We start from the raw sequence: 14,648 nt of genomic DNA on the forward strand, positions 1-14,648 counted from the left end.
ATCACATATTACTATACTCCCCTGAGTATAAGCTCTTGTAAGAGCTTGTTCCTGGTTCCTGCTCTCTGCATTTAGGAGAGGTTCACCCACTGGAGCCTTGTCGTAGGTCCAGGGTGGGTAGGAGACGGCGAGACCTCCACCAAGCTTTGGCGGTTCGTGGGGTCTGCAGTGCTGACGGTGTCAAATGGAGTGCTTGGAGTTCTCGGGAAGCACTAGGAGCTTCTATCAACGGAGGTACCCGGTCAGGGTGCTAGGCGTTCCGTTACATTGGTGGCAGCAGTGGGATGGCGTCCTAGTGTGAGGAGAAGCAGCTCGGAGACACCGTTCGTGGATTTACAAAATTGAGGGCAACGCTAGTATCCGTACAGCGCCCCTGGCTACAGCAATATGGATGCCGTTGGTTCCTGCACAGCATTCCATGAGGAAGATCACCCAGATTACAGGATTGCCGAGTGGAAAGGCGTATGGCACCAGGCCTGGAGGACGTGCAGCGTCGGAGGGGTGAGAGTCTTCCCAGTAAGGAGCAGAGATTACGAATGCGATTGGCGCTGCGACTACCTCTACTGGGAGAGCAACCATTGACGGAGTGAGTGTCAGAGCTTGAGACACTGGTATGGCAGAAAACCTGGCTGGATGACGCTTACCAAGCACTATGGTGGGACACAGTACGACAGTCTCCATGGATGGAGGAGTACGCCAAGCCCAAAGGTGAGGAATATAATTGCTCTGGGTTATTGTGGGAGTCTTTTGAAGACATTGACTTTGGGAGCACAGAAGAATCTAGATTTTGGGACATTACTGACTACAGGGGGGACTTGCACAATTGGCCTACAACTAGTGGGGTGAGGGCAGATCTGACCTTTCTGGTCCAAAGGGAGTGGGAGCTAGAGCAAGATTATCAACAGTTGTTTCGCTCCATTCAAGCCCAGCGCCAGATACAAGACAGTTGGATACCAGGCCCAGACCTGCAGCCCTACCCCTGGCAAGTCACAGCTGAGGTATCCCCTACTTCCTCACCAACCGTGGAGGTAGGGGACTTCATAGACTGGTACTGGGAGGAACCCCAGTCGGCAGGTGGAGATGGGACCGTAGTCACTCCACCGGCCCAACAGGGTGGCTGGGGAGGCAGCCCAGATCCCCAACTGCCACTGGGAGTCCAGAGGGAGGAGATGGTCGGTCCCTCACCCCTGCAACAACCAGCATCACGGGTAGTGGAGACAGTCGGTCTCACTCCCCAGCGGCAGTGTACTTTGAAGGGAGAGGAGACAATTGGTCTCTCTCCCCAACCACAGGGGGACAGCACCCCTAACTCCGATGGTGCAGATGGGACCGCAGTCTCTGCACCAGGCCTACCGGGATGCTGGACGGCCGGTACGGATCCCGCACCAACCCGGCAGGAATGCCAGGAGGAGGAGGTAAACGATCCCTCCTCTCCACAGCTGATCCGCAACAAGGTCCTGGGGGCAGGATTCCCTGACCCCATCCCAGCGGAAGAACTGGCATCTGGGCGGAGCGCAGTCGGCCTCTGCCCTCCCCTATTCTCTTCTCCAGAGCCGGACTTCCCACAGGCTACCCCAGTGGAAGAGCTGGCATCTGGGCAGAGCGCAGTCGGCCTCTGCCCTCCCCTATCCTCTTGTCTAGAGGCTGACTCCCCACTGGCTACCCCAGCGGAATAGCTGGCATCTGGGCAGAGCGCAGTCGGCCTCTGCCCACCAAGTACCTACAGCTCCAAGCTAGAGAACCACAAGGGAAGCAAGGAGTCGCAGATGCCCACTCAACAGCTGGGGACATACAGAACAGAGCCAGGCCCCAAAATTCAACAGGTCCAGTATTGGGTTGTGGTTGGACTGCCAGACTAACTCAGGTACTGACCGTGAGGTCAGGTATCTAGTTAGTCTTCCCTGGGAGGGGGAGATGTGTGGCGAAACCAACCTCGCCACTGGGTTTTGGAGGGGCCTGGCTACTAGCCTCTTGCCCCAGGATTATGGCCCATACTAACTTTGAAGGAGAAGACAGACCGGCCGCACAGCTTAAATCTGTGGAACTGTTTTGGGCAGGAAAGCCATGCTTGCCGCCGGCCAAATGTGACTTCCATGGAATTCGGGAACCCCTGTTCGGATCTGGGTGATTTTTGGATATGTTGTTCACCCAGATCAGAGCTATCCATGGATGTATACATTATGGGGATGTGTGGGGTTTTGAGGTGTTTTCTGTGTGTTGGGAAAAATGTGTGTTTTCTGTCTGGTAGTGATTAAGTTAGCCCGTTATGTTTGGTAATTGTATTTTGTGGATTGTGTCTCAGACAATGCAGTGTGTTAGTTAATTGCGTCTCAGACAATGCTCATTGTATTTTGTTGATTGCGTTACAGACAGAGGGAAGGGGATTTTGTGTACAATTGCTGGGAAGGTTTGAATACCGTAAATTCATGTGATTGGCTGTTTTTACAAAACCCTGTGGGTGGTAACCTTGTTGGAAAATGTGTATAAATCAATGCTTGTGTGTTCAAATAAAGAGAGTTCCTGTTTTTATCCCTTCATGAAGTTTTGGCTCATGTTTGGGGAATGGGATAACTACTCTCTTGGGGATTGCTATATCACATATTACTATACTCCCCTGAGTATAAGCTCTTGTAAGAGCTTGTTCCTGGTTCCTGCTCTCTGCATTTAGGAGAGGTTCACCCACTGGAGCCTGGAGCCTTGTCGTAGGTCCAGGGTGGGTAGGAGACGGCGAGACCTCCACCAAGCTTCGGCGGTTCGTGGGGTCTGCAGTGCTGACGGTGTCAAGTGGAGTGCTTGGAGTCCTCGGGAAGCACTAGGAGCATCTATCAACGGAGGTACCCGGTCGGGGTGCTAGGCGTTCCGTTACATTGTACTCGGGCCAAACACTGATCAATGTATGGCATGGGCCATCCGGACATGTAAACACGTTTGTTTAACTGTCTGAGGTCCGAGCAGAGACAAAATTGACCATTGGGTTTGAGAATACCAAGTATAGGATGGTTGAACGAGCTGTGTACCGGACGAATGATGCCCCGCCTCTCCAAGTTTTTGACGATTTCCGATAGTGACTCGTAATACACCAGCGGTCGGTATTGTTTGACATAGACAGGGGGTGCATTGGGATCTGTCTGGATTCTTGCAACATGTACAGATGTAGAAACGTTACCGCTCCTTTCACAATCGCAAAAGTGAAGAATGATAACGAAAGTAAAAACAGAAACCAAAAAAATCAGAATGCAATTTACCTTTATAACCAGCAGATGGCACATAGAACTATTACATTCTAAGATTTGAACATACCTACAGACAATTTACAATGACCACACTAGCACTTTAACTATTTTTAATTCTATCATTAATTTAATAAACAACTAATCAAATTTTATATTTATCCTACTATTTATGATTATTTTATTAAAGTTACTTTTACTTAAATACCTATTTATAACACAACACAAAAAAACACACAGGCTATGTGCCAAAAGCCTGGTATAATGCAAGCCAGCACCTATTCATAAAACAGGTAACCAGGATACCTTACACTATGGTGCACTATGAGACATTTAAAACCATATCTCATCTAACTGAGAGCCAGTAAATCTCAATGTTGCCTGAGAGCTCTTGGATAGCTTGGGGGACCATGCACCTAAATCTTTATCATTAGGGTGACAAAATTATAATTAATTTTTTTTATTTTTTATTGCTAGCTAATTCTTCTCTAACTGCTTAGGAAGGCTGCATAAAAATATACGGGTTTCTAATTGTTCTAATATATATTTAATAACCCATCTATACTGTTTTGTTATGTCAGCTAATTTGCATAAATATGAAAGACATAGCACATGTGATTAGCCTACTTTCCACCATGGACAGCGCCATCTATTGGATACATAGTCTTATGTCCTACAGTCTGCAGAGTATTATCATTTTCCTCATGGACAGCGCCATCTATTGGATACATAGTCTTATGTCCTACAGTCTGCAGAGTATTATCATTTTCCTCATGGACAGCGCCATCTATTGGATACATAGTCTTATGTCCTACAGTCTGCAGAGTATTATCATTTTCCTCATGGACAGCTCCATCTATTGGATACATAGTCTTATGTCCTACAGTCTGCAGAGTATTATCATTTTCCTCATGGACAGCTCCATCTATTGGATACATAGTCTTATGTCCTACAGTCTGCAGAGTATTATCATTTTCCTCATGGACAGCGCCATCTATTGGATACATAGTCTTATGTCCTACAGTCTGCAGAGTATTATCATTTTCCTCATGGACAGCGCCATCTATTGGATACATAGTCTTATGTCCTACAGTCTGCAGAGTATTATCATTTTCCTCATGGACAGCTCCATCTATTGGATACATAGTCTTATGTCCTACAGTCTGCAGAGTATTATCATTTTCCTCATGGACAGCGCCATCTATTGGATACATAGTCTTATGTCCTACAGTCTGCAGAGTATTATCATTTTCCTCATGGACAGCGCCATCTATTGGATACATAGTCTTATGTCCTACAGTCTGCAGAGTATTATCATTTTCCTCATGGACAGCGCCATCTATTGGATACATAGTCTTATGTCCTACAGTCTGCAGAGTATTATCATTTTCCTCATGGACAGCTCCATCTATTGGATACATAGTCTTATGTCCTACAGTCTGCAGAGTATTATCATTTTCCTCATGGACAGCGCCATCTATTGGATACATAGTCTTATGTCCTACAGTCTGCAGAGTATTATCATTTTCCTCATGGACAGCGCCATCTATTGGATACATAGTCTTATGTCCTACAGTCTGCAGAGTATTATCATTTTCCTCATGGACAGCGCCATCTATTGGATACATAGTCTTATGTCCTACAGTCTGCAGAGTATTATCATTTTCCTCATGGACAGCTCCATCTATTGGATACATAGTCTTATGTCCTACAGTCTGCAGAGTATTATCATTTTCCTCATGGACAGCGCCATCTATTGGATACATAGTCTTATGTCCTATAGTCTGCAGAGTATTATCATTTTCCTCATGGACAGCGCCATCTATTGGATACATAGTCTTATGTCCTACAGTCTGCAGAGTATTATCATTATTTTTTTTTTATCTGTACCTTATATTAATAACCACTTATTATATAGCTTTCTTCCTACCATTCAGAACTCCTTATTACTAAAATGACAAAAGACAACACAAAGCAGTTCTTTTTTAACTGAAGGCTATATGCCATACGCAAGATACGTGCAAGCCGATGTCCTATCTGTGAGACAGGTACCATCAGCACACCTCACTGTGGCAGCCTGAGACATAGTAAACTAGCTCTCTATCTAAATAGAGAGAGCCAGTAAGTCTCAATATTGGTTTACTTCGGATTTCTAGGGAGTCCTGTGCACCTGTCGTTACCATTAGGGTGAAAACAATTGTAATTTTATTTTTTTACACTAGATAACTCCTCTTTCACTGCTTAAGAGGGCTGCATAAAAATGTTCTGTTTTCTAATTGTCCGAATTACAAGTCAATTCAAATAACCTTTCTATAATGTTTTGTCAAGTAAGCTCATTTGCATAAATATGGCCAAGATATTGAAAACAGTGTTTCAGCTGTCCAATAGATGGCGCTGTCCATGAGGAAAATGATAATACTCTGCAGACTGTAGGACATTAGACTATGTATCCAATAGATGGCACTGTCCATGAGGAAAATGATAATACTCTGCAGACTGTAGGACATAAGACTATGTATCCAATAGATGGCGCTGTCCATGAGGAAAATGATAATACTCTGCAGACTGTAGGACATTAGACTATGTATCCAATAGATGGCACTGTCCATGAGGAAAATGATAATACTCTGCAGACTGTAGGACATAAGACTATGTATCCAATAGATGGCGCTGTCCATGAGGAAAATGATAATACTCTGCAGACTGTAGGACATAAGACTATGTATCCAATAGATGGCGCTGTCCATGAGGAAAATGATAATACTCTGCAGACTGTAGGACATAAGACTATGTATCCAATAGATGGAGCTGTCCATGAGGAAAATGATAATACTCTGCAGACTGTAGGACATTAGACTATGTATCCAATAGATGGAGCTGTCCATGAGGAAAATGATAATACTCTGCAGACTGTAGGACATAAGACTATGTATCCAATAGATGGCGCTGTCCATGAGGAAAATGATAATACTCTGCAGACTGTAGGACATAAGACTATGTATCCAATAGATGGCGCTGTCCATGAGGAAAATGATAATACTCTGCAGACTGTAGGACATAAGACTATGTATCCAATAGATGGCGCTGTCCATGGTGGAAAGTAGGCTAATCACATGTGCTATGTCTTTCATATTTATGCAAATTAGTTGACATAACAAAACAGTATAGATGGGTTATTAAATATATATTAGAACAATTAGAAACCCGTATATTTTTATGCAGCCTTCCTAAGCAGTTAGAGAAGAATTAGCTAGCAATAAAAAATAAAAAAAATTAATTATAATTTTGTCACCCTAATGATAAAGTCTTAGGTGCATGGTCCCCCAAGCTATCCAAGAGCTCTCAGGCAACATTGAGACTTACTGGCTCTCAGTTAGATGAGAGATGGTTTTAAATGTCTCATAGTGCACCATAGTGTAAGGTGTCCTGGTTACCTGTTTTATTATGAATAGGTGCTGGCTTGCATTATACCAGGGTTATGGCACATAGTCTGTGTGTTATAATTTTTTTTTTTTAATTATTGAAATAATATGTAACTGTGTATAAATTAAGATTAAAAAATCCTTTAATATACAACTTAATGTGTTAAAAAGAGGTAGCTATAGTTTAGTTTAAACAGTTACTGTGGTTTTTATTAGGATTGGTTAATGCTGCCATCTACTGGCTTTGTTATGAAATGCAGGTTAGTATCGCGATTCGTTGCTTTCATTATGTGAAAAAAGGGATCACTAACGTTGCTATATCTGTAGGTCAGTTTCCCCACAATCATAAGAATCCTTGGCAAACATGTTCTGTAATTCTGTGAAGATCTTCTTTAGCTGTTGATGCTCTGACTCATTGGAGCATGCGTCAGCTATAGATATTTTCTCTTCCACCCGTTCCTGAAATTATGGAAAGATTTCAGGTTGACTTAACTCGTAAGCTTCTTCAAGCTCACTAGTTAAATCATTGTGAGTATCGTGTACCTTATCTTTTCCTTGTTGGCATGACTCGTATTCCTTTTCATCGATCTCATGGTTGAAAACCAATGATGACTGTTCGATGTGGCACGTACTTTCTTCAGAACTGAAAGGATAAACAGAGTGGATTTTGAATAAACCCTCAGGTGTTGAGGAAAAATGTTGTTCCACTACCTGTTCTTCTGTTAGGTATCCATCAGGAATAAGTCCAATGACATCATTCTGGAATCCAAAAGTATAGTATTCCGAATCCATAGCTAGACCAATTACAGTGTCCTTTTGCAGAGATATGCTATGGGGAGCCATGTTATGGATTACCATATGCAATAGATCCTGATGGATGTTTCTCATAGGAGTAGGCTTTACCTTTAGGCCGAGTTGCTGCATCCGGTTGGACAAACAGATCAAAGCATCTGCGTTCAAATTTTGTCCCTTCTTCACTTGAATGGGAATAAGGAATGGTTTGCATCCTTCAGGGATATTAACCTCATCAGCAACCATGATACTCACGGCATAGAGCATCTGTTCTCCCCATCTTAAGGCTTGCTCTACATTCTGGAACCCCTCTGGGTCTCCCGGTAATCTGGACCAAAGACTATTATTGACCAGATCAATTTGCACGGCAAATCGGTGTAGAAGGTCGTTACCTATATACATCTGATGCCGTGGTTCATTCAACACGACTAGGGTTGAGCGAACCCGAACTGTAAAGTTCGGGTTCATACCAAACTTTAGGATTTTTGGACCCCGGACCCGAACCCGAACATTTCTGTAAAAGTTCGGGTTCGGTGTTCGGCGATTTCTTAGCGCTTTTTGAAAGGCTGCAGAGCAGCCAATCAACAAGCGTTTAACTGTGTGCCCTTAGAAGCCATCACAGCCATGCCTACTGATGGCATGGCTGTGATTGGCCAGTGCAGCATGTGACCCGGGCTCTATATAAGCTGGAGTCACGTAGCGCTGCACGTCTCTCTGCTGTGCTTAGTGTAGGCAGAGGATGCTGCTGCTGTGAGGGAGACAATAGGACAGAATCTTTATTCAGAACTCGAATTGAACTCAGCAATCTACAGTCGTGGCCAAAAGTTTTGAGAATGACACCGTTTTGGGATTAAAGGGGTTGTCCGGGATTAGGGACCATTGTTTAATAAAATTGCACATGCACACACTGTACATACACCCATGTCCTACTTTTTCAGCATGTTTCTAAAGTACCCTTTTTACCAAAAACCTTTATGGCAGGAAGTAACAGATTTCTTTCAGTCAGTGACGTACCGGGTCCCTTGCAGAGGAGGAAAGCTTCCTCTTCCGCTGCTCCGGGAGCCCGGTGACGTCACTGACAGCCTCATTAATTATTCCAAAGTCTAGGAGGGGCAGTAACTCTCCTGGCTAAGCTCCGCCCCTCCAGTCCGGTGCCGATATTGATGGCAGCGGCTCAGGAACGGAGCCGCTGCCATCAGCAGAGAGCGTTAGCTAACACCCGCGGCATCCAGATCCATGTGGTTGAGAAGGAGGGAGCTCCCTCTCTCTACCATCGCGCCCCTGCTGCTGCTATTGCAACGGCGCGATCGTTGCCATGGCAACCGGACGCCTAACAAAGGCGTCCTGGTTGCTATGGACCTAAGTCTCTCTCTCCCCCTGTGCTGCTGCCCTCGCCGCTGCCAATAAGAAGAGGCGGGAGGAGGAGGGGAGGGGCTGTGACCACTGCGCCACCAATGAAGAAAACTGACCTGAATACAAATACAGGAGGCGGGTGCTGGAATCAAATAGCCGACACCCGACCTCTGTGACAGGGAGCTGCGATCAGCTGCAGTTGAGTTAACCCTTCAGGTGCGGTACCTGAGGGGTTAATTGTAGCTGATCGCAGCTCCCTGTCATAGAGGTCGGGTGCCGGCTATTTGATTCCAGCACCCGCCTCCTGTATTTGTATAATAAACGTTGGTGGCACAGTGCGCCCCCCCCAGTGTAATAAACGTTGGTGGCACAGTGCGCCCCCCCCCAGTGTAATAAACGTTGGTGGCACAGTGCGCCCCCCCCAGTGTAATAAACGTTGGTGGCACAGTGCGCCCCCCCCAGTGTAATAAACGTTGGTGGCACAGTGCGCCCCCCCCAGTGTAATAAACGTTGGTGGCACAGTGCGCCCCCCCCCCCCAGTATAATAAACGTTGGTGGCACAGGGCGCCCCCCCCCCCAGTATAATAAACGTTGGTGGCACAGTGCGCCCCCCCCCCAGTATAATAAACGTTGGTGGCACAGTGCGCCCCCCCCCCCAGTGTAATAAACGTTGGTGGCACAGTGCGCCCCCCCAGTGTAATAAACGTTGGTGGCACAGTGCGCCCCCCCCCCCCAGTGTAATAAACGTTGGTGGCACAGTGCGCCCCCCCCAGTGTAATAAACGTTGGTGGCACAGTGCGCCCCCCCCCAGTGTAATAAACGTTGGTGGCACAGTGCGCCCCCCCAGTGTAATAAACGTTGGTGGCACAGTGCGCCCCCCCCAGTATAATAAACGTTGGTGGCACAGTGTGCCCCCCCAGTGTAATAAACGTTGGTGGCACAGTGCGCCCCCCCCCCAGTATAATAAACATTGGTGGCGCAGTGCGCCCCCCCTCAATAGAATAAACGTTGGTGGCACAGTGGGAAGTGCCAATGAGGGTTAAAAAAAAATTAACTCACCTCCTCCAGTTGATCGCGTAGCTGCCGATCTCCTGTTTTTTTCTTCAGGACCTGTGGTGACGTCATTGACCTCATCACATGGTCCATTACCATGGTGATGGATCATGTGATGAGCACAGTGATGTCACCACAGGTCCTTTGACAGATTCTAGAGAAAGACCAGGAGACGATCAATTGGAGAAGGTGAGTGAATTATTTTTTTATTTTTTAACCCTCATTGGCACTGCCCACTGCGCCACCAATGTTTATTCTATTGAGGGGGGGTGCACTGCGCCACCAATGTTTATTATATTGAGGGGGGGCGCACTGAGCCACCAATGTTTATTATATTGAGGGGGGGGCGCACTGAGCCACCAATGTTTATTCTATTGAGGGGGGGCGCACTGAGCCACCAATGTTTATTATATTGAGGGGGGGGGCGCACTGAGCCACCAATGCTTATCATACTGGGTTGTCGGGGGGGGGGCGCACTGCGCCACCAATGTTTATTCTATTGAGGGGGGACGCACTGCGCCACCAATGTTTATTCTATTGAGGGGGGACGCACTGCGCCACCAATGTTTATTCTATTGAGGGGGGGTGCACTGCGCCACCAATGTTTACTATATTGAGGGGGGGGCGCACTGCGCCACCAATGTTTATTATATTGAGGGGGGGCGCACTGAGCCACCAATGTTTATTATATTGAGGGGGGGCGCACTGCGCCACCAATGTTTATTATATTGAGGGGGGGGCGCACTGAGCCACCAATGTTTATTCTATTGAGGGGGGACGCACTGCGCCACCAATGTTTATTATATTGAGGGGGGGTGCACTGAGCCACCAATGTTTATTATATTGAGGGGGGGGGGGGGCGCACTGAGCCACCAATGTTTATTATATTGAGGGGGGGGCGCACTGCGCCACCAATGTTTATTATATTGAGGGGGGGCGCACTGAGCCACCAATGTTTATTATATTGAGGGGGGGCGCACTGCGCCACCAATGTTTATTATATTGAGGGGGGACGCACTGCACCACCAATGTTTATTATATTGAGGGGGGGTGCACTGCGCCACCAATGTTTATTATATTGAGGGGGGACGCACTGCGCCACCAATGTTTATTCTATTGAGGGGGGACGCACTGAGCCACCAATGTTTATTATATTGAGGGGGGGGCGCACTGAGCCACCAATGTTTATTATATTGAGGGGGGACGCACTGCGCCACCAATGTTTATTATATTGAGGGGGGGGCCCACTGCGCCACCAATGTTTATTATATTGAGGGGGGACGCACTGCGCCACCAATATTTATTATATTGAGGGGGGGGCGCACTGAGCCACCAATGTTTATTATATTGAGGGGGGGGCGCACTGCGCCACCAATGTTTATTATATTGAGGGGGGGACGCACTGAGCCACCAATGTTTATTATATTGAGGGGGGGCGCACTGAGCCACCAATGTTTATTATATTGAGGGGGGACGCACTGCGCCACCAATGTTTATTATATTGAGGGGGGGTGCACTGAGCCACCAATGTTTATTATATTGAGGGGGGGGCGCACTGAGCCACCAATGTTTATTATATTGAGGGGGGACGCACTGCGCCACCAATGTTTATTATATTGAGGGGGGACGCACTGCGCCACCAATGTTTATTATATTGAGGGGGGGCGCACTGAGCCACCAATGTTTATTATATTGAGGGGGGACGCACTGCGCCACCAATGTTTATTCTATTGAGGGGGGGCGCACTGAGCCACCAATGTTTATTATATTGAGGGGGGACGCACTGCGCCACCAATGTTTATTATATTGAGGGGGGGGCCCACTGCGCCACCAATGTTTATTATATTGAGGGGGGACGCACTGCGCCACCAATGTTTATTATATTGAGGGGGGGGGTGCACTGAGCCACCAATGTTTATTATATTGAGGGGGGGCGCACTGAGCCACCAATGTTTATTATATTGAGGGGGGGCGCACTGAGCCACCAATGTTTATTATATTGAGGGGGGGGGCGCACTGAGCCACCAATGTTTATTATATTGAGGGGGGGGCGCACTGAGCCACCAATGTTTATTATATTGAGGGGGGGCGCACTGAGCCACCAATGTTTATTATATTGAGGGGGGGCGCACTGAGCCACCAATGTTTATTATATTGAGGGGGGACGCACTGCGCCACCAATGTTTATTATATTGAGGGGGGGTGCACTGAGCCACCAATGTTTATTATATTGAGGGGGGACGCACTGAGCCACCAATGTTTATTCTATTGAGGGGGGACGCACTGCGCCACCAATGTTTATTATATTGAGGGGGGGGCGCACTGAGCCACCAATGTTTATTATATTGAGGGGGGGGCGCACTGCGCCACCAATGTTTATTATATTGAGGGGGGACGCACTGCGCCACCAATGTTTATTCTATTGAGGGGGGACGCACTGCGCCACCAATGTTTATTATATTGAGGGGGGGTGCACTGAGCCACCAATGTTTATTATATTGAGGGGGGACGCACTGAGCCACCAATGTTTATTATATTGAGGGGGGGGGCGCACTGAGCCACCAATGTTTATCATACTGGGTTGTCGGGGGGGGGCGCACTGCGCCACCAATGTTTATTATATTGAGGGGGGGGCGCACTGAGCCACCAATGTTTATTATATTGAGGGGGGACGCACTGCGCCACCAATGTTTATTATATTGAGGGGGGGGCGCACTGAGCCACCAATGTTTATTATATTGAGGGGGGGCGCACTGCGCCACCAATGTTTATTCTATTGAGGGGGGACGCACTGAGCCACCAATGTTTATTATATTGAGGGGGGGGGCGCACTGAGCCACCAATGTTTATTATATTGAGGGGGGGGCGCACTGCGCCACCAATGTTTATTATATTGAGGGGGGGGGCGCACTGAGCCACCAATGTTTATTATATTGAGGGGGGGTGCACTGAGCCACCAATGTTTATTATATTGAGGGGGGGCGCACTGCACCACCAATGTTTATTATATTGAGGGGGGGTGCACTGAGCCACCAATGTTTATCATACTGGGTTGTCGGGGGGGGGGCGCACTGCGCCACCAATGTTTATTATATTGAGGGGGGACGCACTGCGCCACCAATGTTTATTATATTGAGGGGGGGCGCACTGAGCCACCAATGTTTATTATATTGAGGGGGGACGCACTGCGCCACCAATGTTTATTATATTGAGGGGGGACGCACTGCGCCACCAATGTTTATTATATTGAGGGGGGACGCACTGCGCCACCAATGTTTATTATATTGAGGGGGGACGCACTGCGCCACCAATGTTTATTATATTGAGGGGGGGCGCACTGAGCCACCAATGTTTATTATATTGGGGGGGGGGCGCACTGCGCCACCAATGTTTATTATATTGAGGGGGGGGTGCACTGCGCCACCAATGTTTATTATATTGAGGGGGGGGGGCGCACTGAGCCACCAATGTTTATTATATTGAGGGGGGGTGCACTGAGCCACCAATGTTTATTATATTGAGGGGGGGCGCACTGCACCACCAATGTTTATTATATTGAGGGGGGGTGCACTGAGCCACCAATGTTTATCATACTGGGTTGTCGGGGGGGGGGGCGCACTGCGCCACCAATGTTTATTATATTGAGGGGGGACGCACTGCGCCACCAATGTTTATTATATTGAGGGGGGGCGCACTGAGCCACCAATGTTTATTATATTGAGGGGGGACGCACTGCGCCACCAATGTTTATTATATTGAGGGGGGGGGGTGCACTGAGCCACCAATGTTTATTATATTGAGGGGGGGCGCACTGAGCCACCAATGTTTATTATATTGAGGGGGGGCGCACTGAGCCACCAATGTTTATTATATTGAGGGGGGACGCACTGCGCCACCAATGTTTATTATATTGAGGGGGGACGCACTGCGCCACCAATGTTTATTATATTGAGGGGGGGGCGCACTGCGCCACCAATGTTTATTATATTGAGGGGGGACGCACTGCGCCACCAATGTTTATTATATTGAGGGGGGGGCGCACTGCGCCACCAATGTTTATTATATGTACATGAGCCCTGATGGACTGTTTTTTTTGACATATTTATGACAGCACACAGGCAGCATTCGTGTTTTTTAACTGCCGCATAAGGGCTTATTCACGTGCCCGTGCTGTTGACCGCAAATTGAGGTCCACAATGCACGTGCACCGACCGTGGGCCAGCCACATACAGATCATGGACCCATTCACTTGAATGGGTCCAAAATTCATCCGTTCAGCAAAAAGATAGAGCAAGTTCTATCCTTTTTCTGTGCAGAGGAATCGAATGGAACCCCAGGAAACACTCCGTAGGGCCCCATTCCAAATCTCATGATTTGCGGATTGGGTCTGCATCGGTGAATCATAATGCAAATGGAACAGTGCACATATATTGCGGATCCACCAATGCGATCCTCAATAAGGCTACTTTCACACCTGCGTTCAGGTGTCCGCTCGTGCGCTCCGTTTGAAGGGGCTCACGAGCGGCCCCGAACGCAGCCGTCCGGCCCTAATGCATTCTCAGTGGAGGCGGATCCGCTCAGAATGCATCCGCCTGCCAGCGCTCAGCCTCCGCTCCGCTCAGCAGGCTGCTTGCAGCGTTCGGGTGTCCGCCTGGCCGTGCGGAGGCGAGCGGATCCGTCCAGACTTATAATGGAAGTCAATGGGGACGGATCCGCTTGAAGATGACACAATATGGCTCAATCTTCAAGCGGATCCGCCCCCATTGACTTTCAATGTAAAGTCTGGACGGATCCGCTC

This window comes from Bufo bufo, chromosome 4 (assembly GCF_905171765.1).
Source record: "Bufo bufo chromosome 4, aBufBuf1.1, whole genome shotgun sequence".
NCBI lineage: Eukaryota > Metazoa > Chordata > Amphibia > Anura > Bufonidae > Bufo > Bufo bufo.